General features: G+C 39.6%; 1 protein-coding gene across 1 annotated transcript in view; it reads right to left on the bottom strand.

Annotated features, from left to right (window-relative positions):
- The window catches only part of ZC3H12B (zinc finger CCCH-type containing 12B), a 40,651-nt gene extending 18,853 nt beyond the window's left edge, over positions 1-21,798 (bottom strand). Inside the window, exon 1 of the mRNA XM_074882928.1 lies at positions 21,485-21,798. The gene's annotated coding sequence lies outside the window, so the exon portion shown is untranslated. The remainder of the gene's footprint in view (positions 1-21,484) is intronic.
- Between the last annotated feature and the right edge of the window lie 540 nt (positions 21,799-22,338).

Here is a 22,338-nt window from a genome sequence, read left to right as displayed (position 1 = left end):
GTTGTTCTTACAATTACAGAGGGCCATAAAAATAAGGGAACAACCGTATGCTGTAATTCATGTTAGAAGTCATAAATGGGATATAGGACTTGGGGAAGGTAATGCTCGAGCGGACAAATTGGTATCCACTGTTATACATGTTCCCATGCCGAAAGACAAATTGGCAAAAGAAGCACATGACATATTCCACCAGAATGCAAAAGGGCTAAAAACACAGTTTGGCATCACAATGGCGGAAGCAACGGCCATAGTAAAAACATGCCCTGTTTGTAGTTTTCACAATAAAGGGGTTGGTATTGGAATAGGAGTCAATCCTAGAGGGACGAAATCTAATGAAGTATGGCAAATGGATGTGACTCACATACAAAGTTTTGGTAGACTTAAATATGTACATGTTACTATAGATACTTATAGCAAATATATATGGGCCTCTGCGCAGAGTGGAGAAAAGGCCATACAGGTAATCAGACACTTAACATGTTGTTTTGCAATAATGGGAGTCCCGAATACTATAAAGACAGACAATGGACCAGCATATGTCGGAAGTCGAGTGCAAAGATTTTTAAGCAAGTGGGGAGTGAAGCATGTAACAGGGATACCGCATTCTCCCACAGGACAGGCCATAGTTGAGAGAGCAAATGGTACCTTGAAACGTTATGTAGCAAAATATCAGGAAATACAGGATGTACAGGAAAGATTAGCAAAAACATTATTTGTAATGAATCACTTGTGTATATTTGGAGACGCAGAACAACCACCAGCTATGTTACATTATGAGAAGGCAAAAGTAAGTGAGGGAAGGAAAGAGATATGGGTAAATTATAAGGATCCAAAAGATGGATTGTGGAAAGGACCAGCTAAAGTAGTAATATGGGGAAGGGGATATCTTTGTGTTTCTACACCAACAGGCACCGTATGGGTTCCAGCGAGATGGGCGAAACCTGCCGCACCTCCCAATGACACCAGAGGAGAGACAAGCTCATCGACAGCGGCTGAAGATCCAGCCTGTTTTGACCCAACTTGAGGGTCTACTCGGACATTCACTTTACTGGGCAACATTGTCAGATGTATGGAGAATTATTGAGTGGTTAAATGGGAATGTAATAAGAAGTGGGCAAAATTGTTTAAACTGCAACAATCCAGATCATCAAGCGTGGGTAAAGGTGTTTTGTGGAGGATGTGAAAAAAGATATTGGATACACCAATCACAGCTATATTTTGGGTTAAGATGTATTAACTGTCGTAACACATGGATTAATGACAACCCACAGAGGGCATTAGCAAGGTTTGCAGGACAGCCAATTCAAGAATGTTTTGGTTTGTGGGAAAATCGAGAGTCGTTATCCCTGGCAGCGGCTGTTTGGTGGCTGCAGCACCATAAGCAATGGTTAGAACAGGAATCAAAATCTGCATGTTTACAGACTGAGTGTTTCATACATAGTGCTATTCCTACGTGGATACAGATTGCTCCCCGTAGGTGGGGACAGATGAAAAGGCGTTATGTAGCAATAAAAGATGGAAGTACAAAGAACAATTGATTAATCAGGATTAGGAATTTATTTGTGTCTCCACAGATGGCAACCTTCATTAAGATCCTATCCAGCGTGATTGGCCTGTTTTGGACAATATATCAAGCTGAAGGCTGGATGGTTTCACAACCTAAACAAAATGTCTGGGTAACTTTGGCAAACATGACACATCAAGAAACCTTGTGCCTTTCTACTGCGAATCCGGAAAATCCATTCTCCACCTGTCTGGTGGGAGTGCCAGTAGACACATGGCCAATCCCACAAACCCTTCAGATTTTCTCTCTTTGCAACTCTCCAAAAAATTGTACAGATAATTGGGATGGTGTATACAGTCACCTTCCACAGGTTACGCAAGAACCTCAAGAGCTAGAGTTGCTAGGCTCTGTTATAATGGATGCTTGTGTGTTTTTTAATTACTCCTATAACACCACACGGAGAGGGCAAAATGTGAATGCAACTAATGCTGCTTATCGTAATTCAACTGCTTGGTGCAATTATACTTCGACTAACATCTCACGATCTTTTGCTGTTCCTCTTGCATTACCTCCTGGTGTGTTTCTAATCTGTGGAGATCGTGCCTGGGGAGGCGTCCCATCTAAACTGAATGGAGGCCCGTGTAGCCTCGGACGTCTCACGTTATTAACACCAAATGTGTCAATGATTCTGAATATGACTCGAAAACATAAGCGAGTCCCAAGGACCGTTCATCGGTTTGAAAGTTCTTGTCGAGATAACATTGAATTCTGGAATCCAGGCCAAATCATAACAGCCTCCATATTGGCACCAGGAGTTGGTGTTGCAAATGCCTTAACTACTTTGAATAAGTTGGGATGTTGGCTTAGCAAACAGACTAACGCTACTTCTTTAGCTTTAAGTGGTCTTTTAACTGATGTTGATAGTGTTAGACATGCTACTTTACAGAACAGAGCTGCAATTGATTTTTTGCTTTTAGCGCAAGGACATGGATGTGAGGAATTTGAAGGAATGTGTTGCATGAATTTGTCTGACCACTCAGAATCTATTTTCAAAAGCATACAGCAGCTAAAGGATGGTGTCAAACATTTAACAGAAGATGATGGATTAGATTGGTTAACAAGGATGTTTAAAGGATGGGGACTTTCAGGATGGTTAATATCTCTGATCAAGTCTGTGGGGGTCATGATCTTGGTAATTGTGGTTGTGCTTTTGATGTTGCCATGTATTGTCAATCTTCTGCAAAGGGCCCTGCAGAAGACTGCCTCTGCAATATTTTTAGCACAAGTGCAAAAAGAAAACGGGGGAGATGTGGAGCAGTTTGCTAACAACTGGCTACGTGAGAAAGGGCACAGCACCGAGGAACTGCTGACAACGGCGACGTGATGGGAGAATACCGAAAAGTATCAAAGAAGAACAAAGAACAGAAGCAGGACTATGTAGAAGGCCTTGCAGAAATCATAAGGGGAGAGATTGGTATTTAACCTTAGCAACCAAAGTATCTAACCTTAGCAACCTATAAGGAGCTTGCTTTTTGCAATATGTATGAACTAATTATTGTGGATATAAAAGAAGTGTGAGTACTAATAAAGTTGAGCCTTTGTGCATTAAATGATGGCTGGGCTCCCTCTGCGTTCTTTCAACATTAATGGTCTCAAAATTTCTCCAAACAGTGCCAGATGTAATGACTCTGACTTGTTTATGCTCTTTTTGTGATGCACATAAATGCAAACACAAACATGCATGCAGAGAGGGCTGGTCAAAAGCCTAGTTTGCTTCGGAAATCCAGCTAATTAAAGAAAATGCTAATCACTTATCTAAAAAAACCTAAAAGGCCAAGCTTTGAGTCAATCAACACTATTTTTTAATGAAGAACCACCATATTCTAAGTCCTTTATGCAATATGGAATAAAAAAATGTTTCCTTGCATTTGAATGGAAATTCCAATGTTTATTAGTTCGGTTTAGGTTAGACTCAGACTGGGTTAGATTTAGATACTTCTTGTTCTTTAATATTATGCATTCAAAGTGTATCCCTCTAAATACTTAGATATCATTATTATTATAGTACCCTCTTATTTTCATTTGAGGTGATTTTCTCTCACATAGCACTAACAGCAGTATATTTACAACCAAAGTATTGCCAGCATAGATGTATTAATCATCTTAATCTGGAATGGATGATAATTAGGTCTCATGTATAACCTTGTACCTTGCCAAAACTAAAACAAAGGATATAAAAAATTATTATAAAAGAAGATTAAAAAAATAAGTTATCAACACACTGCACCCTCAGCTTACAAAATACTACACTAAGGAATACACTACAATATCTGCAGTAAGACTCACTTTTTCAAATTTATGACACTGTACTGTTTTGGCAGTGGACAAAGAATGGTGTAATTCTGTGGATCCGAGTTTAAAGATCTCCATTCTTTTTCACAAGTTGTCATCATTTCTTTAAGCGTAATGTCACAAGAATGTTTTTGGCTTTTGTTAAACTTATGCCTGTTTTTCCACCTCTAGTAAATAATCCTAAACCTTTTGCCAGCAGAAATCTCATAAGAATGATCACTCAAAGGTTCTCAGAACTCGAAAGAGCTTTGAAAGTATGATGAAGAGAAAGGAGGTTGTTTAGGTTTTCAAATTTACTGTTAACTTCTCCTTTGGTTTTATTTCAGCAAATGATCTTCCAGAAGTAAACCATTTAAACCAGCTTTTAGAGGACCAAATTTGCATTCTCTTATAAACAAGTATTAATTTACACTACAAGCATAATATGTTCTTTCCCAACTGGAAATTAAATCAACCGGACTCAAAGAGAGTGATTTTTTTTTTTTTTTTTTAACAGTAACAAAATAATCTGGTTAACAGTATCACTACTACTTCCACATTTAGATTTTTCAGCCTTTTTTTTTTTGGTAAATGACAATTATACAAGTTTTGCTCTTAATTTATTTCCCTCTTTCTTAGCTGGAAAACAATATATCTTATCTAAGCATATAAACTGATTTCACCATTTTGTTGCACTGTCACAATTCCACATACATATGTCTAGTTTTCTGTTATTTAACATCATATAAGCAATTTATCATACATTTAATTTGTCCTTCCCTGAAAGTAAGACCTTATTTTAACAAGATAGTTTTATTACAGTCAGATCTGAATAACTGTGAATTCAAAAATTATTTAAAATAAACAAGGAAATTTAATCCTAAAAACAACTACTATCACTGCTGCTGGCATACTCACTTCTGTCATGCTTACAAAGAAAGCGGCTCAGATATAGAAACAATCCATGTTAGGAAGCAGTACTGTGTATCTAGGACTGCTCTCTGCCAGTCCTTATGCTGCCGTTTACTATTCTTTGGTTGCTAGTGATAGATTGGTGGACCTATTATGAAAGCTCACTCTATGGAAACGCCTACTTCTATGATTCATCTTGGAGTTTCTTGCCTTTTTTTTTCATCTCTTTCAGTCTTTGGTTGAAAGCCACTAACTAGGGAAATTTTAGCTGTCTCACCCCTCTCTTGCATAGCAGTGGAAAATATTTGGTCTCTGACATAATGATCACCATTATCTTTCAAATATTTGAGATGGAAATTAGAAATTTATTTCTTTTTTAGCAGATTTTTAGTTATCTTCAAACTATTTAAAAAATAAATCACAGTGTTTTATAAAAATCCTCTCTTCATATCCATCTAGGATCTTGTGAGGGAAGCACTGAAAGTCAAAAGGTCCTGTCTGTATCAACTGTAGTCATTTCTACCAAGATATATCACAGACCTTCCACAAAAAAAGACATTGTCACTTCTGGAAAAGTAAGGAGGTTTTCCCCATTTTCTTTAAACATCCAGCACACAAAGTCAATTTCTGAAAAGGCGATTTTTGCCAGATAGTTTAGATAACCTGTTTTAGCATCAACTGCCATGTTGACAGAATATGAGGCAGGCAGTCTCCGGAGCCTCTCTCTACAACCCTGTACACTTTCATACAAAGAGCTCCTAGGAAACAAGTCAGCTTGCCCTGAAGCCTCTCCACCTTTAGCCAGTCACTCCATCTGTGCAACTTAACTGTTCCGCTGCATCCACAGACTTAAGAACATTGTAGGATTTGTTCCCAAATGCATAAGGTTAAGATTCTCAAACAACAAGGGTCATCTCATTGTTGGGTCAGGAGCACCAAAACAAACAAACAAAAATTCAACAAAAAACAACAACAAAATTACAGCACAGGACCAAGTCTTCCCACTGAGCATTGAGAGAGGGCACCTAGGAAGGAAGAACTGTTGTGTTGGTCCTAGGCCAGCAAACATAGCGGAATGAAGAACTGAGCAAGAGAAAGCAGCAGCATCTACTACCACTACTTTAACACAGCACCTTTCTTGACACCCTTCAGATTAGAGATCAGACTTGTAATACCACCCTTCAGCTACAAAAACAGCACTATGGTCTCCTCTGTCATTTCTTCACAGCCCTGAAGAGTCCAATCTATACCCTATTGCAACCTCTGGAACAACCTATAGCTCCACAGTTATCACTACAGATTTACTATGAGTGTTCACAGACTATGATCCACACCCTTGTCCCTGAGCAAGCCAGCTCTCAACAGTGAGAAAAGGCATAGCTACAGAAACTGACTACTACTTGTCCTCAAATTGCGGTCATGCTTTTTTTTAAATAAATCTACAATCTTATTCTGGAGCCCAGAACAGATAGTATCTCTTTTCAGTCAGTCAGTATTGTGATCTAACAAGCCTGTCAGTCACTGCCTTTGTCAATACCATTAATCCAGGCATAATCAGTACCACCACTCTCAAAAGGCTCAGATGCCCTGGGCCTGGAAAGCTGAGGTCTCTGCTCTGTACCACTTTATGTCTGAAACCATAATTTGGTCTCAGTTTATTTCTGACTTCCAGTTAAGTACCCCTACTTGCTATCATTACCTCTCCACCTACAGTGTGGCAAGCATTCAGTATATTATCCCTTCTTAGTAGACCACATGGTTCTCCTTCAAATAAAGAAGTCATCTATTATGCGGGCTTATCAGGGAAAAATGCATTTTCTGTATGTTCAAAGCATTTAAGCTCAGTGACTTGAATTCACCACCTATCTATCTCAACTGTACACCTGTTTCTTTTGCAACAGTCAAACTAAAGAAATTGCTGATTAAAAAACCTAAGTAAGAACTTACGAAGTTCTTTAAAAGAAGCTTGATGCTGCCAGGAAATAAAGAATGAATGAGATACTGACCAGATTCTATCTTGGTACCTCAAATAAAAGAAGGGCCCAAGGAAGAGTTGTGGCTACTGCTCTTTACACCTTCTCACAGGAAAGGTGAAATGGTGTTAAGCAGATAAAAGATTAACATTTTATCTTGACATTAAGTCAAGTCCAAATCCTGGTTTTTTAACTGTTCTTACAATTTCTAATGCATTTTTGAGCAAGTTTTGGGTATTTTATTATGCTTTTCATAAGTAGCTTGTCTTGTCTTCCCCTCACTACCTCTTCAACTAAAATGAGGTTGTTGCTTCACTGTTTGTATCTGTTGCCGTTGAAGCCTAACCTAATAAAGAATTTAAAACCCATTTATAGTTGCTAGCATTGTTTCCTGCTTCCTACACCACTTATAGATTCTTAAGTATCACTTGTCAAATACATGCTACAGACTGTACCAAGTAACTGTGGTTTGTGTTCAGGAAACCCTCAGCAGCTGCACAGCCCCAGTTGCAGCCGTTAGCAAGGCTGAGCATGTCATCCCAGGTTACACACACACACACAGCCAGCCAGCCAGCCACACAGACGTACACAAACACTCAGCACTCACACAAGAACCAGCACTACCAATGGCCTCATCTTGTTCCCTCTCTGCTGATAAAGAGGAAGGTCCGTTATCAGGAAATACATACATACATATGTATTGGGTTTACATGGCAAGATTTCAGTAGCGGGGGAGCTGCAGGGGTGGCTTCTGTGAGAAGAGACCAGGAGCTGCCCCCATGTCAGACAAAACCAGTCTCAGTCGGCTCCAAGATGGACCCACCACTGGCCAAAGCTGAGACCATCAGCGATGCTGGTGGCACCTCTGTCTCCCTCAGCCTCCCCTGTTACATCCTCCACAAACAGACAGACAGAACCAGCACTCTTGGTCGACCCCCAGACCTTACAGTCTCTCAGCAGTTGGCCTGGACCTGCTGGTCCCTCTGGTAGCCAACTCTTCCTGTTGTCTCACTCCAGAGATACACACATATACGTGGCTTCCTAGCCACTTGAACATCTTGCCAGCTAGTTCAGCTTCATATTTGCTAGCAGTCATGCACCAACATGCATATCCTCCACTTGCTTGCACCACAGACACACAGGTCCCTAGAGAGCCCCTGACCCACAAAAACAGTTAGTTTATTGTGACGACAGGACAGTGTGCTGCCCAGGTTCATAACACGGCCAGACAAGCATGCTGATCACCAACCCCTTTGCAGGCAACCTGTCCCTTTCATCCCCTTATCGCTCTATTTTCCCATGGTGGTTCCTTCACAAATCATCTTGAAATGTCCATTCTCTCCCCTGACACCTACAACGCGTTTGGTTCCTCCTCAGACTGCGCAAGCCATATGCAACCACAAAATGCTCTTTCCTTTCATCACCCAACTGTGTCCCACACCCATTCAGACTCTGAGATGGTCCAGACAGCCTCTACCCTTAGTCAACTCATTGTGACGGGTGTCGCCTCCAGAGCACAGGGCTGATGGCTCTCCTGTGACAGGCCCCAGAGAAGTCTGTGCTGGGCCACCATTCCTCTGACTGCCTTGCTGGGGTTCCCTTGCCTGCCATTGTGACCCCATCCTCCTCTGCAGTTGTGGAGACGAGCCTTTTATCACACACTGTAACAGTTTATTTCAAACATTTCAGGCAAGATGCATTTTTTATTATGTGTATATAAATATCTACATTTTCACTACTTGAGCTAAGTAATTTGTTGCAAGTATTTCTGTTAGAATGTTTTCCATACAGCTGAAGGACAATCAAATATTCTAGCATCGTAAACAAAAGGTTAGAAAAGGTTCAAACAGCAAAAGCTAGATCTAGTACTAAAACTCTTAATATACATAATATTTAAGAATTGCAATGTAAATGATAAGTATTACTTCAATATTACACACATTTCTCTCAACTTAAATATCATGTTTTGTCCAAACATTGTAATTTTGCCTTTAAATTCTTTTAAAAAAAGGATTTAATAAAGTACAAAATACAAAAATACATTGCAAAGAACTTAACATCTGAATTAATGTACCTTTGTTACTGAGTTACAAGCCTTTGTTACTAGCAACTGTACAAAGCACACATCTCATGTGGTGCACTTAAACCTGCAAACTTCCACGTTTTGTAAAGGAAACAGGTAAAGATATATATATTCAACTTCTTTTCTAACAATTGCATCAGGTCCCCCATGATTCATTTTTTGAATCAGCAAAGTCACCACTAAATTTTTCTACAATAAAAGAGATGAAGTAAAGATTATATCCAAACTTTAAAGTGATCGTCTATGTAATATGCATAATTTGTATGCATATATTCTAAAAGAAAGTACGTGCAAAATTTTAAAACCTTTTTTTTTTTTTTTTTTAATGAAAGATGATTTGGTAGTTCACATTTTATACATTCATATGAAAACAACTCCTGGCTATTAATCTTCCTCCTGCTTTCCACTTTAAGTGACAAAGTTCATCATTTCTTTGATACATGTGAAAACAACCATTATCAGTGCCACATGTCCGAGAGAACTTCCAGACAGTAGCAACATATGTATGCAGTTAACTCACTGGCATTTAGACTAAAAAAAAACCTCAAAGCTGCAACAGTATAATTTTTTTGGTTTTCCACACTGCACTTCTCAGAAATTCAAACACGTCATCTTGCAGAGTACTCACAATAATGAAGAATTTCTTTTCTTTCTGATTACATTATCTAGCAGTGATAGTACAGCTGTACCTAGGAATTCTAACTCTATAGTCCCTGCCCAAAAGAAAATACAATCTAGAATTATGATGACAGGCTATGAATGACTTAAACAAGTGATAACTGGAATATCAGAAAGGCTTCATGAAACATTTTGGTAATGTTTCAGTTCACTGTTTGTTCAGACACCTTTAGAAGGTAGTACTTTGTGGGCACACTAAGGGAGTTTATGGAGAAGTTTTAAAGGGGCAAGTGAAAAGAAATTATACATTTAATATGCACGTGTGCAAATGTACACGTACACATCAAAATAAGCAGCTTAGTAAAGGATCTCAGTATGAAGTGAGAGCCTGGATAAATGTTTTGGTGGATTAACAGAAACGGAAGACTCGATCTCCCCAGCCATAACACTGAGAAATTTCAGAAGTAGTCTGGCTGCACGGGTCTAAGAATCTAAGAGGACTCCTAGATTTCAGGCCCACATATCCAGAAGAAATGAAAGCAGCATTTCAGCCATTTTCAGTTGAAATCAGAAGCTGAACGTTTAGGGGGAATTGTAAAATTCTACTCAAGCCAGAAGGCTGAGCAAAAGGAAAGAAGATCCATAGATGAGAAATTTGTGAAGCAAATAAACAGTTCAAGCCATTTGGTTTAACTCCTCAGTAACATGGTATAGAATAAAGACTGAAAGGAGACAATGATGAGACTCTGGAACCCTTTACAGAAGGAAGAAGGATGGGAAGAGGAGGATAAAGTGAAGAGACAAAGTGATAAACTCAACTGCATACAAAGTTAGCCTGCAAACACAGTCCATCTGTATCAGGGTAGCATCAGACTGAATAGTACAAGAGTGAACTATGGATTACGCTTAATCTAGGGCAAGCAATTCATGCATCATGCAGAACAAAATGACAGCTTTCAGGCAAAGTCTCTGGACAGGGATATCTTAGTTGAGCTCTATTTCTGGAAGCAATAGGTGATCCACTGAGAATTCTCTATTATCTCTTTGCCTTTATGCTCACTTTGCCCTTATATGCACAGAAAAAAGTTACTGGAAAAAAGCACTAATAATCAGTTTACAGAACTATCATTGCAGATAATTTTCCAGTTTTGTTTTGTTATTGCTTATACACTACACTTTTTAAAGTTAGTATAGATGCATTAAGGAGTTATCACACAGGAGTAAATTAAGAAAAAAAATAATCTACTTACAAGCAAAACCAGAACAAGCATTAAAAAACATAAATAATTAGTAACACTTGAATTTGCTGATAACTACAAAATTGAGAAATAAGTCACCATGCCTCAAAATTTTCTCAAAGATGTAATAAAAGCTCATCTCACAGATCATAGAGTAACACTGTATTGCTGAAATTTTAGTGTTTGTTCAGTATGAGTTACATTCTCTCCAAAGACAACAAATATGAATACACACTTGAGAGAAAACAAAGCTATCACCAATTTCTGATTTGAAGATATTATAACTCAGAAATATATATACTGCAGCTTTAAAATTTTAATTCTCATGATGTGCATTGCTAAGCAACCAAGTTTTCTTACTAAACACCTCTTTCAGCACAGTCACGACTGACTAGTAGAATTGATAATGTGATTCAGAGAAGAGAGTGAGGCAAAATTATCTATATTTTGTTCATAAAGAACCAAACTGAAAGCATCTATTTAATTTTGCTGGTATTGAAACAGAGGAAAATGTCTGCTCAGTAATAAAGTACTGTAATATTTATGAAAAATACTTGGGAAATATTTAACAATTACTATTTGAATTACAATGACTATTAAAGAGCTGGTGCTGGAAATACTCTATTCAAAGACTGTTCATCTCAGCAGGACCAACAGAATCAGAGAAGACGGGAGAAAGAATGGCTCGAACAACTTCTTTTGATCCCTTATGACACTATCTTTCCACCACCTCAGTGTGCTCTGAGCCATGCCCTTCAAAGGGGCAATTATTTGATGCACACATCTATTATGAGGAAGAATCTTGAAATGAAAAGTATTTCGTTAACTCCTTTCATCAACTTTTAAGCAGCTTTACTTGTTTTCTGTCACTGCAGATATAAAACGCAAAATAAATTAACAAAACCAAAAAAACCCAACCCAAGTGTTTTCTCAAATGTCTCTCTCACCTAGATAATAAATACATATGACAATGATACTATAGGATTTATTTTAAGGAGAGGGAAGATTGTTTGCTTGCCCTTGTGTATTTTTGAGGTACATGTAGTTAATAAGTCTTTTTTTTTTTTTGGTAACACTCCAAGAAAAAAAAAAAATCTAACTGAATAGCAACACATGAAATGGTAACATCTAGTGGAGTTCCATATGCACAGTGAGGAATAAATATTGCAAATTTCTCCTTTTGTATCTCAAACTGTCAAATAAACATCTTCACAAGAATTAAAAAACCTGGCATGTTTTTTATTAAAAAAATTAAATTATGCCCTCCATGGCTTCAGCATGAATTTTGATGTCTTAGTATCTCTCTTCATTTCACTAACTTATCATTATCGTGCTCCTCTGTATAGATCCCTCCCTGTAAGACAGGCATACAGAAGAGGCATCTTTCTGGAAGAAGGCTGTTCTAAACAACAGCCAAGTTTTTGAGTACTGTGGCTATTTCTACATCATCAGAAGCTGACTTAAGTACACAAAGACATACACCCTAACTAATTCTCATGTAGCCAGCTCAGGCACAAAGAGCAACGAAATCACAACAACATGGACTTGAACACAGACTGTGTAAATCTACCACGATCCCAGGTTACTTGTTCTACAACACGTGAATGAATGAAATCCCTTCCAGCACCTTCACAACTAAACAACAGGTACACTATGTATCTACTACAACTACACCTCATGATCAGTGTAGACGGTGATAAGCCTACTAACATAAATGCTGACAACTTCCTAGATACACACATACCAATTATGGTAAATTAAGAGTCTAAAACCAGGGAAACAATATGAGTAGAGACAAAGAGGAAGAGAAGTCTTTTTAAAAATTATTCAGTGTTCAGAGACACTACATCCAACAGGATCTGCAACACTGCGGTGTGCCACAGCACAGACTAGTGGTTACACTACAGACACGTTCTCAGAGAACTTTTTGTGATCTTTAAAAACTTCCACAACATATGACTAATTGCTGTTTTAAAGACATTACAATTTGGACCTGCAGCACAAAAAAACCACCAACCCTGAAATGCACTGCACAGGTTTTCAGGAATGTGACAAAAAAGTATTTATTAGGCAGCTGTTATTGTCAGAGGACATAGACAAAGAGCAGCTCAAGATGCACAGATGGAACTGGACTTTGGATTAGCCTTTAATTTTGAAAACTGCACTTCTACAGTGCTCATGAAAAAAGTGACACAACTAAACATTGGTGTTTTCATGGCATTAAAGACAACCTTCTTGTTGTATTCTTATTTCAGGAGCAGCACAGATATTACACGTTACTGCTTGCTGCTTTGAATATTTTCTGAGGTAGTGAACTATTTGATCTATTGAGAAAGAAGCACTTAAAGCTGACAAAGTATGTGAGTCACAAAAATGGTAGTTTTTTTCTCATTCTAATTATATACTTAGGTGGTACACATCTGCTGGGACAGACTCACAACTGAAGAAAAGCAGAAAATATTCTAAAATTAACATTTGGGTATTTTGGAATGGATTAAAAAATAATTGAAAGAGCTGCACTGTGTGACATTATGTGCAATTATCTTTTGTCCTTAAGAAAAAGGATTAGTGATTTGTAACATTTTGTCTGTGTGTTTTTACACTTTGAACTACTAGATTTTCATATTTATCATTATTTTAAACAGAGATAACAGGAATACATTACAGTTTACACATGCATACCATAATAATACATATGTTGAAATTCAACAGGAATTAATCACTTTCACCAATTTATTTTTTGAACCTTAGAATGAATTATTTTCAGCATGTAACAAATGAGGTAGCTTCGCATGTTTCATTTTCTTTTTCTGTGTCAAGTGTTGTAAGACTGTAGGAAAACAGGATAAAATAGGCTTTGCAGATAATTTTCCTATTTAAGCTGGCCATTTTGAAATTAAACTCCAACACGTGATGCTTTTGCAAAAATAAAATATTCATAATTTGTAGTCACAGTTTCAAGTGCACCTCTTGGTAATGTCAAGAAGATCACATGACCAAGCACTCTAAATTTAACTAGCAGGACCTGGAATAAAAAGTTCTGCCCTTTTATTCCTTTTAAAACTGTATTTTACATAGTTTTATTAAGACTGTCCTAAGAGCTTTTGTACTTAGCAAGCAACATTCATACAAGCATCAACTAATTGACAGACATATAGCATATATATTCTGATACAGCTTCCACAAGTCGCTCAGTGAAGAAATACAACTATATCAGTCTGTAACCAAGATAAAAGCAGCTGGCTTTTGATGCAAATATCTGGCATTAGCCACTTATAGTACTTTGTTCACTGAGGAACAAGGAAGCTTCCTCATTTAAAAGGAATAATCTTATTTTAAGATACTTAAAATGAACACATGTTCAAATACTTCTTGTACTTTTTAATCCAACAAATTAAACCAACTCACTTCTCCGTTCTAGAAGAGCTGGTTGAAACTAAAGACCTGAGCACAGATCTACAGCTCGTTTATACATCTAGAGACATGTATAATCAGTATTCCCAGAGTACGCACTAAGTCAAACAGCATTTTTAACAGAAGCATTAAAATGGCAGATCACAGTTTTGAGTCCCTTGATAATGAACCATATAAATGACAGCATTTTGACTCAGCTTAATGGATTTTTTTCTTACCTTACTATGCAATGTCAGTCTCAACACATTAATAGGAGGTTTCAACACTGTCATTTTGATGGAGAAACTTTAAATTTACACAAACCTGAGGCCTAATATTGTATATAGCCTTTTATCAAGCCAAACTCAGAACAACATCAAGAAAAATATTTTACTTTTTCTACTCATTATGACTTCTCTGAAATAAAACACTGATATACATTAAGTCTAAAGTAAGGTACTAGCAGGTAACACCAGCAGTGAACACCTTTGTCCTTAAAATTAATATTGAAACCACAATTGAGAAACAGCCTGCTGGCTATGGATAGTAATAACTTATATTTAGAAGCTTCCTCCTTTCTGAGTCAATTCAGATGTAGTATCTTAAAAGAAAAGCAAATTTGCCATTTTTGTTTCTGCATCTGTCCCTCTCCCTCTCTTAACCACCTCTGAAGGAGAACAATGAGGAATGTGACTTAGCACACTTCTGTTACAGAGGCAAAAAGCAAAGGAAGATTTTCAGCATTGACTCACCAGTTAACAGATGAATGTAATCATCACCACCACCCAGCCTTGAAGGGGATATTCTTTCTTAACAAATGCTGAGGGAACACTTGTTAACAGTAGAAGAGGTTCAGCTGTGCAGAGAGGACTGAATTTTAGGAATCCACACACCAGAATATATAGAACTAGCAATGACTTCAGAAATACCACTAAACTTTACCCTTCTGATCTTCTGTATCTTTTTGTCCCTACATGTGTCCTGTCTACACTGAATAGTGATGGAAAAAACCCCACCATACACACACACAAACATAGATACACCCATACATATACATAAATTCTTAATCTGTCAGTGTATCACTTGATACATTTCACAGACCAATTTAGAAAAGTGAAATAGAGTTCTTCCTTCCCAAATGCTGCAAGATCTCAGTCACACAGTTGTTCTTCCTCACCAACTCCTAGCCCACCACCCCTGAAATCCCTTTACCACAGCTGGCTCAGTTTACAACAAATTATGAACTATAGAAATTCAGGGTCACTGCCAATGATGTAAGGCAAGCCACTGAGCTAGTAGATCAACTTATTTTCAAATCTGATGAGAATATCTGGGAGTATGAAAACCTAGATTCATGCAATCTTGCGACAGACTCTTAAACAAAACACCTAAGCTAGGAACCTACTTGTCCATGACTCTCCCTACACACATGCCAGCTGGAAAGGGACTGGTGTTTGGCTGGACGACTGAACAAGGCATCAGAGAGTGACAGTGTCATTCAGCAATGTAAGACATTCAGTGGAATTACATTCAAGAGCCATTACTTACTTTCCAGGCTGTGAAAGTTAATGAGCACAACTCTGGTCTTTTTATTTGAACAAAATTAGATTAAATACTACAACAATTCTAGTGATCGAGACTTAAAAAAAACCCAAAAAACTTCCCATATCTGCCACTGAGTTCCGTCAGGTTACAAAGTTACAGATCTTTTTTTGGCTGACCTTGATGAAAAGTTCCTTGTTCAGCTTAGCAGAAACGGTACTGAGTTACTATGCTATTATGCTCAACCTCCCCATAACAAGCAAGACACTAAACAGAAAAGCATAGCACTTTGCTGCATCAGAAATAAGACAGAGAAGGTGCTCAGAACTTCGTTTTTCTAACTCTGCTCAAACTGTACTATTGTATGTCACAGACATTAGGTATCTGCCCTGCGGGATTGTCTGACAAGTTTAATGAGTATGACCGAACATCTGTGGCACTTTTCCATGGCTAATCTTTCGTAAAGGATTCAGAAATCAACTTAGAGATCATTTCAGACAATGCCAGCAAAAGCAAAACATGGTCCCATTAAGAGACATCAGGGAAATGAGTAAAAGCATTTCAACTAGCTACAAGTTTGCAAAACCATGGCCACTTCTGAAAATCCAAAATAAAACCTCTTAAACACTAAGATCACAGTAGATTGGGAACATTAAATAAAACAAAGCATTCTTTGCTGTGCAAATATGTGTGAATCCCCATGCCCAAATCTATACCTTTTACCAAGCCTAAACTTGCAAAGAAATAATATTGCTTTGGTGATGACTATAGGATTTAATTTAAAACATACAACAGAAGCAATATCATAAATAGAAAACCTCGTAGGAAGCATATTGTGGAGTTTGGTTAAACTGAAAAATTGTACTAAGAAACTACAACGCAGCATCAATGTTTGAGGTACTTCAAATTTATTGCAGTAAATACTTCAAATGATCCCTGACACCAGTATTAGACTATACATAAAAGCAAGCCATGTCTAGCATGTCACATAAATAGAGGACTTGAAATCACTTGTGCAGGAGTCAACTACAAATCAAGTGTGAAGGGAAACGCCAAGTATAGAATTTAAACACCTTACCTCAAACTTCATTCATTTTGTCACACTCCTAAGTACGAATTCAAAGGGACAGAATGGACATAGTTGTTATAGTAATTATAAATAGAGGAAGTGTCATTTTAGCTGGTTTCTAGGATATATGATTTGTGTATGGAGTTAACCGATTTCTTGACTTAGAAAGAACAGGTAGTGCTGAGCACAAGACATAAATAAATTACAGGCCAGACTTCTGAAGGGAAGGAAACTGAGTATTTCGATTGCATTAGGTATTCAACCGTACTTTCCAGGATAGAAAAAAAAAGCCAGAAATAAGTAGACAATAAACATGCTTTAAAAAAAATGTGTTCTAACAACAACATAGTACCTCTTTGCACCAATCTTCTCTAATAATCTTAAGCAGTTACAGCTAGCATTATTGCTACTCAAAAAGTCTGTTGTCACTACCAAAGCAACATTTACACTTCAGCTGACAACATTATGTAAAATAGGAGCAGGAGTGTAACCCCTTAAAAGATCACTTGTTAGCAGTTCCTTATAAACTGAGATCATGTATTCAGATCTAAAACCAAAGCAATACACTACTCCTAGTCATCCACAATCTGATAGGAGGCCCTCTGGTAGTACCTACTCTGCAGATCTAAATGACTCATTAATGCTCTGGGAAGGAAAAAAAAAAAAAAAAAAAAGTAGTGATTGCAGCTAAATCAAAGACATTGAGGATGTGATGCATCTTATCATCTTAACTTACACTAATTCTAATTTTGTAATTGAATGTTTAGAAGACTACTTTGATAGACTAAATCAAATGTTCCTTTAACCAAAAATCTCATCCAGAAGCAATCTTTGAGAAATCTGAAAAACAAAGTGTATTCTGTTTCTAAAGGTCTCAACATACGGAGTGGATCCTCATGCTATGCCATCCAGCAAGAGGCAGGATGTACTCAGCTGTTAGGACATATGCTTTCTGATAAACTAAAATGACCACCTTAGAAGCTACTAAAAAATGCCAGAAGCAGAGAGGCACCTTGCTCAGTAAGCATCAAACAGTATCTTTATGGAGAGCAGCAAGAGGAGTTTAAAGCCATCTTGTGACTTTTACATTTTCACACTTGTTACTCTGCTTTTGCAAAAAACAAAGTCAGTCCATTGCTAATTAGGTCTGCTTTGAGCACAGTGTTGAACTAGATGACCTCCTGAAGACCAATCCAAACTAACTATTCTCTTATTCTAAGATTCCTTCTTTCTCATCATGACAACACTTCTCATTTTCAAGGTGAAGAATCTGGAAAGTCACCTTCAAGAAGACAAGAGAAAAAGCCTACTGCTTTGCTTTGGAAAATGAAAACAGCAAATCCCCATGCTCCAGCAGCTTCATCTCTTCCTTTCTAAAAGGAAATCTATATATGAACTAGGCCTGAGAGAGAAAGTTTTTTTGGTGTGGTGGGTTATTTTGTTTCAAGGGATGGGGTTTTGTTCACTTTTTAAACCAGGACAACCTAGAAATCAGAAAAGGGAAAGACTTGGCAAAGAGTCTGAAATTAGTGTTTGATCTCAAAAAAAAAAAAAAAAATGGCAGGAGTGTCAGAGGGGAAATTGCACATGGTTTTTAGTTTAAAATTCTCAGACTTAGTTTTGACCACATGATTTGGCTGAGGTGTCTGCAGGCTCATTAAAGAAGCATATATGTTAAATTTCTTGTGAATGTCCTCACTAAAAATAATTAGTTGCAACGTTTGGCTTTAGCCTAAGGTTGCTACCCTGTCCTTGCTAGCATTCCTCTCCAGAGGAAATTGAAGTTGACTTAGATAATCAGAACAGATACTCATTTTGATGAGGGGACTCTCTCCAGATGGACTGAATGCTGAAAAGGCACTCTTATATTTCAGCTATGTAACCAACAAGCACCTTGGCCTATACCAGCATTTGTAAAAGGCTTTAGTTATACTGCACCATGATATCCTAGTGAAATTCTAGAAGAGGCCCACAACAATCCATGGAAAGCCTAGGTTTTATTCTGACATGGTGATTCAATGTGCTTTGCTACCAAGCAATGTCAAAAATAACTCATGTAAGAAAATGAAATACAATATCTACATTTAAAACGAAAAGACACTTAGCTGAAGTACTTGTTTAAGTATAGAAAGAATGTATATATTTGATTCAAAATTGTCAGCTAATGAAGAGTTTTTCTTATTATGGTCAATCTCATGAACAAAGTGTTCACCTCGGAACAATAAAACTTAATCTTAGGAAATGCTATACTGCTTAGTTCTGTGCTTCTAAATATGTTTCCTAAATCTGAAATATATCAAACACAATACTACATATCATGGCATCAGAAGACCTAGATCTGTAAAGGTGGTCATGGTATTCTTACTTCCAGATGAATTATTTGTGCTACGATTAATGTATCGTACCAAATACAGCTTATCAACAAAAAGTGACAATTCTCAGGAAATTAAAAAAAGCACATTAACAAATGTAAAGAATTTTCAAAATACCAGTATTATTACTCAGACATGCTTTTCATTTATAATGCCCCACAAAAAATAGCCTTTTACAATAAACTTACAGAAAATAAAAGTTTTTATATATAAAAATATATATTTGTACACACGGCTCTTCAAAGACCTTTATGTCTAGCATATTCCATGATGAAAAGAGGATCACGTTCTCAGGGATATGTGTGAGGTCTAGGTAGCATTTACAGCCTTTTTTTTTTTTTTTTTTATATTACGAGAGGGACAAAGCAATATATCAAACTAATTTATATTGTGGCAACACATGGAAACTTCTTCTGAGTTTATAGATTACATTTCTTAACCTTTCCAAGCCATGCTTCCATAACTTACCTGCTGCCTTTGTTACTCCCAAAAGCTCCAATGCTTCTGCTCTTGATGTAAACAGTAACAGACTGCCAGTGACAGAAGCAATTTGTTTTATTTCTATTATTCACAGATCTATAGTAGAATTATAAGTGTTTAACAAAATGACATTTCAGTTGCAAACTGTAAAGTGGCTAAGAAAGTCAAAACCAGTAGATGTCTACAATGGAGTAATTTGCATTGGAAAAGGCATCCAGAAAGATCAAAGAACAGAAAGAGAGAATTTGCCTCATTCACAGCAGCTGACAGTAAGAATTTACTTTCATACTAGTTCATCTGGTATAAAATGACACTGGTATCCATTCACCCTCTTAACACCTTTTGTTTCCATTCTGTCTGAATAGCGATTTTGGATGCCCTTAGATTTTCTTTTCCTTTTAAATACATCTTAAAGAGGTCATTCAAATGCAATTGACTTTGGAAGCTTTACAGATTGCTTCTATTAAAACTCACTAAGCATGAGATCATTTTAGAAGACAAACAGATCACAGGACCAGAAAATGTCAACAGCCACAGGATCAATATATGGAAAACACAGAACCACAAAGAAGAAAAGACATATTCCAATGGCAGTTAAATTGTTCTAAATTTGAGGATGACCTTGACATTCCTACTAACCCATTTCTCCAGCAAGAAGCAAAGATAATTTTATAAGCAGCACTGCTACATTTGTGAAATACACCTTTCAGTTCTACATACCATAGTCCATTTATAACATCTGGCAAGCAAAAGATGTATCTCATCAATAAAGGATACCTCCTATACAAAAATGACACCTTGACAGACACATCCATTTTAATCAACAAACATACCAAGCATAAGAAATCAGGTGGATCTGGAATGCTGCACACTGCCAGACACTCAGAACTACTGATACGCATAACAGAAGTTCATAAATGACCAGTATTTCAATTTTCTTTCTATTCCTACTTCTCATTTATGACAACACATGCTAATCATTGAAACACATCGCAAGATTTAAAAAAAAATAAAAAATAAAATCACTCGTATCTCAGTAAACCTGCACTAATTTAGATTCACATTTATCAATTTAAGACACGATATAGTTTTTGATTCAATTTTACTGTTTGCTAACTTGCAAAGAAAACATACAGCGCTTGTGAAATACAATCTCCAAAGGATTAAATAACAATTGGAAAAGGAGAACGCTACACAAAATAACATTTTTTAATTAACTGATCAGAGAAAGTATCTCAAACCTCACGTGTACTGCAGTAAGTGTCTAGTTACTTATTCACACTTGCACTAGGAAGCAAAATGGAAGGATGCGAGTAGTGACCATCAGGTACCCTCTACAAAAGTCATTTCCTTATTTCACCACCTGCTTTCGTTAATGCAAGTTTCTGTCTCTGCTTCCCACGCCCAGACACCGAACACCACCTTAGCCAGCGTGCTCACGCAGCCTTCGCACCCCCGCCCCGGCACCCATCACCACTAAACGACGCCAGCTGGCTTCCCCGGCCCCGCACCCCGCTGCCCAGCCCTTTCTACGCCCCCCGCACCAGCGTCCGGGCCCCAGCGCGCTCCCGCGGGCAGCCGCGGGCACAGCGCCGGCGGGAGGGCCCCGCGCCCGGCAGCACCTGAGCCGGGCCGGGCCGCAGCACGCCGACGACCGCGCCCGCGCTGCGGAGGGGAGGCGGAGAGCGAGCAGCCACCCCCCGTCCCGTCCCGTCCCGGTGGCGCAGGCGGCCCCGGGGCAGCGGCCGGGAGAGGCGGCGGGGGCCGGGCGGCAGGAGGAGGCCGCGCCCCAAGGCGGCCCGGCGGGGCGGCAGGGGGCGCCCTACCGGCCTCGCCCCGCGCGCAGCCCCCCCCCCCACCCCCCCCGACAGGCCGCGGGGTCGGAGCGGGCTCCAGAGCCGCCGGGGCGCGACATCCCCCCCCCCCCCCCCCGCCCGCCAGCACCCCCTTTCCCCAGCCGGGGCCTCACCCGCTGTCGTCGCTGCAGACACCGCCCGCGGCTGCTTGCGGGATCCGGAGGCGGCGAGGCGAGGGACGGCGGGGCTCGGCGCGGCCGCGGCACGGGCCCCACTCCGGGCGCTCCCGCCGCATGGAGGGGGAAGGGCAGGCCGGAGCGAGGGGAGAGGAGGAGGAGGAGCGGGGCCGGGCCGGGTCGGGGAGGAAGGGGCCGGTGTGGGAGTGGGGCTCAGCGCCCGCAGGAGCCCGGGGGCCGCTGCCTCCGCCTCATCCCTGCCTGCGCCTCAGCCGGGCCAGCGCCGCTGCCCGGGCGCCGTCGCCTAGCAACCGCGCCCGGCCCCCGCTGCTGCAGGCGGCCGGCTCCTGGCGGGGCCCCGCGCGCTCCCGGGGGCAGCGCACGCGCAGCCTCCGCGCGGCGGCGCGCGCCCGCCCGCCCCTCCCCCTCCCGCCCGGCGCGGGGGCGGTGCAGGCACGTTCCCCCCCCTCCGGTTGTGCGCGCGCGGGGGGCGGCGGCGGCGGCGGCGGGAATGGCGCGTTCTGCCGGTTGTGCAGATCCTGGGGCCGGGGGTGAGACAAAGGACGTGAGTGACCTCGGACACGTTTAGGCCCAGTTGGGAATGGGCGGAGATTAACGCACACAGGTACTTGTGCCTTCGGCTCGCCAGGATGCTCTTACACATAGTGTGCATGGAAGGATTGACCCAAAAAAAGGCAAATACTGCAGGCTTTGCATAAATCTGACATTTAAAGACGTGATGCTCTTCAGAGCTGAGGGCTGGCATGCAGTTGGTTCCTACCAGTTTCGTGTTGCTGATGACTGCCTCTGGCTTCCCAGAGCTTCCTGAAACCAGCACCAGCTTTCCCTTG

Source organism: Strix uralensis, chromosome 13 (assembly GCF_047716275.1).
Source record: "Strix uralensis isolate ZFMK-TIS-50842 chromosome 13, bStrUra1, whole genome shotgun sequence".
NCBI classification, from domain to species: domain Eukaryota; kingdom Metazoa; phylum Chordata; class Aves; order Strigiformes; family Strigidae; genus Strix; species Strix uralensis.
The sequence above is the reverse complement of the archived record's forward strand: the minus strand, read 5'-3'. Positions and strand labels throughout refer to the sequence as shown.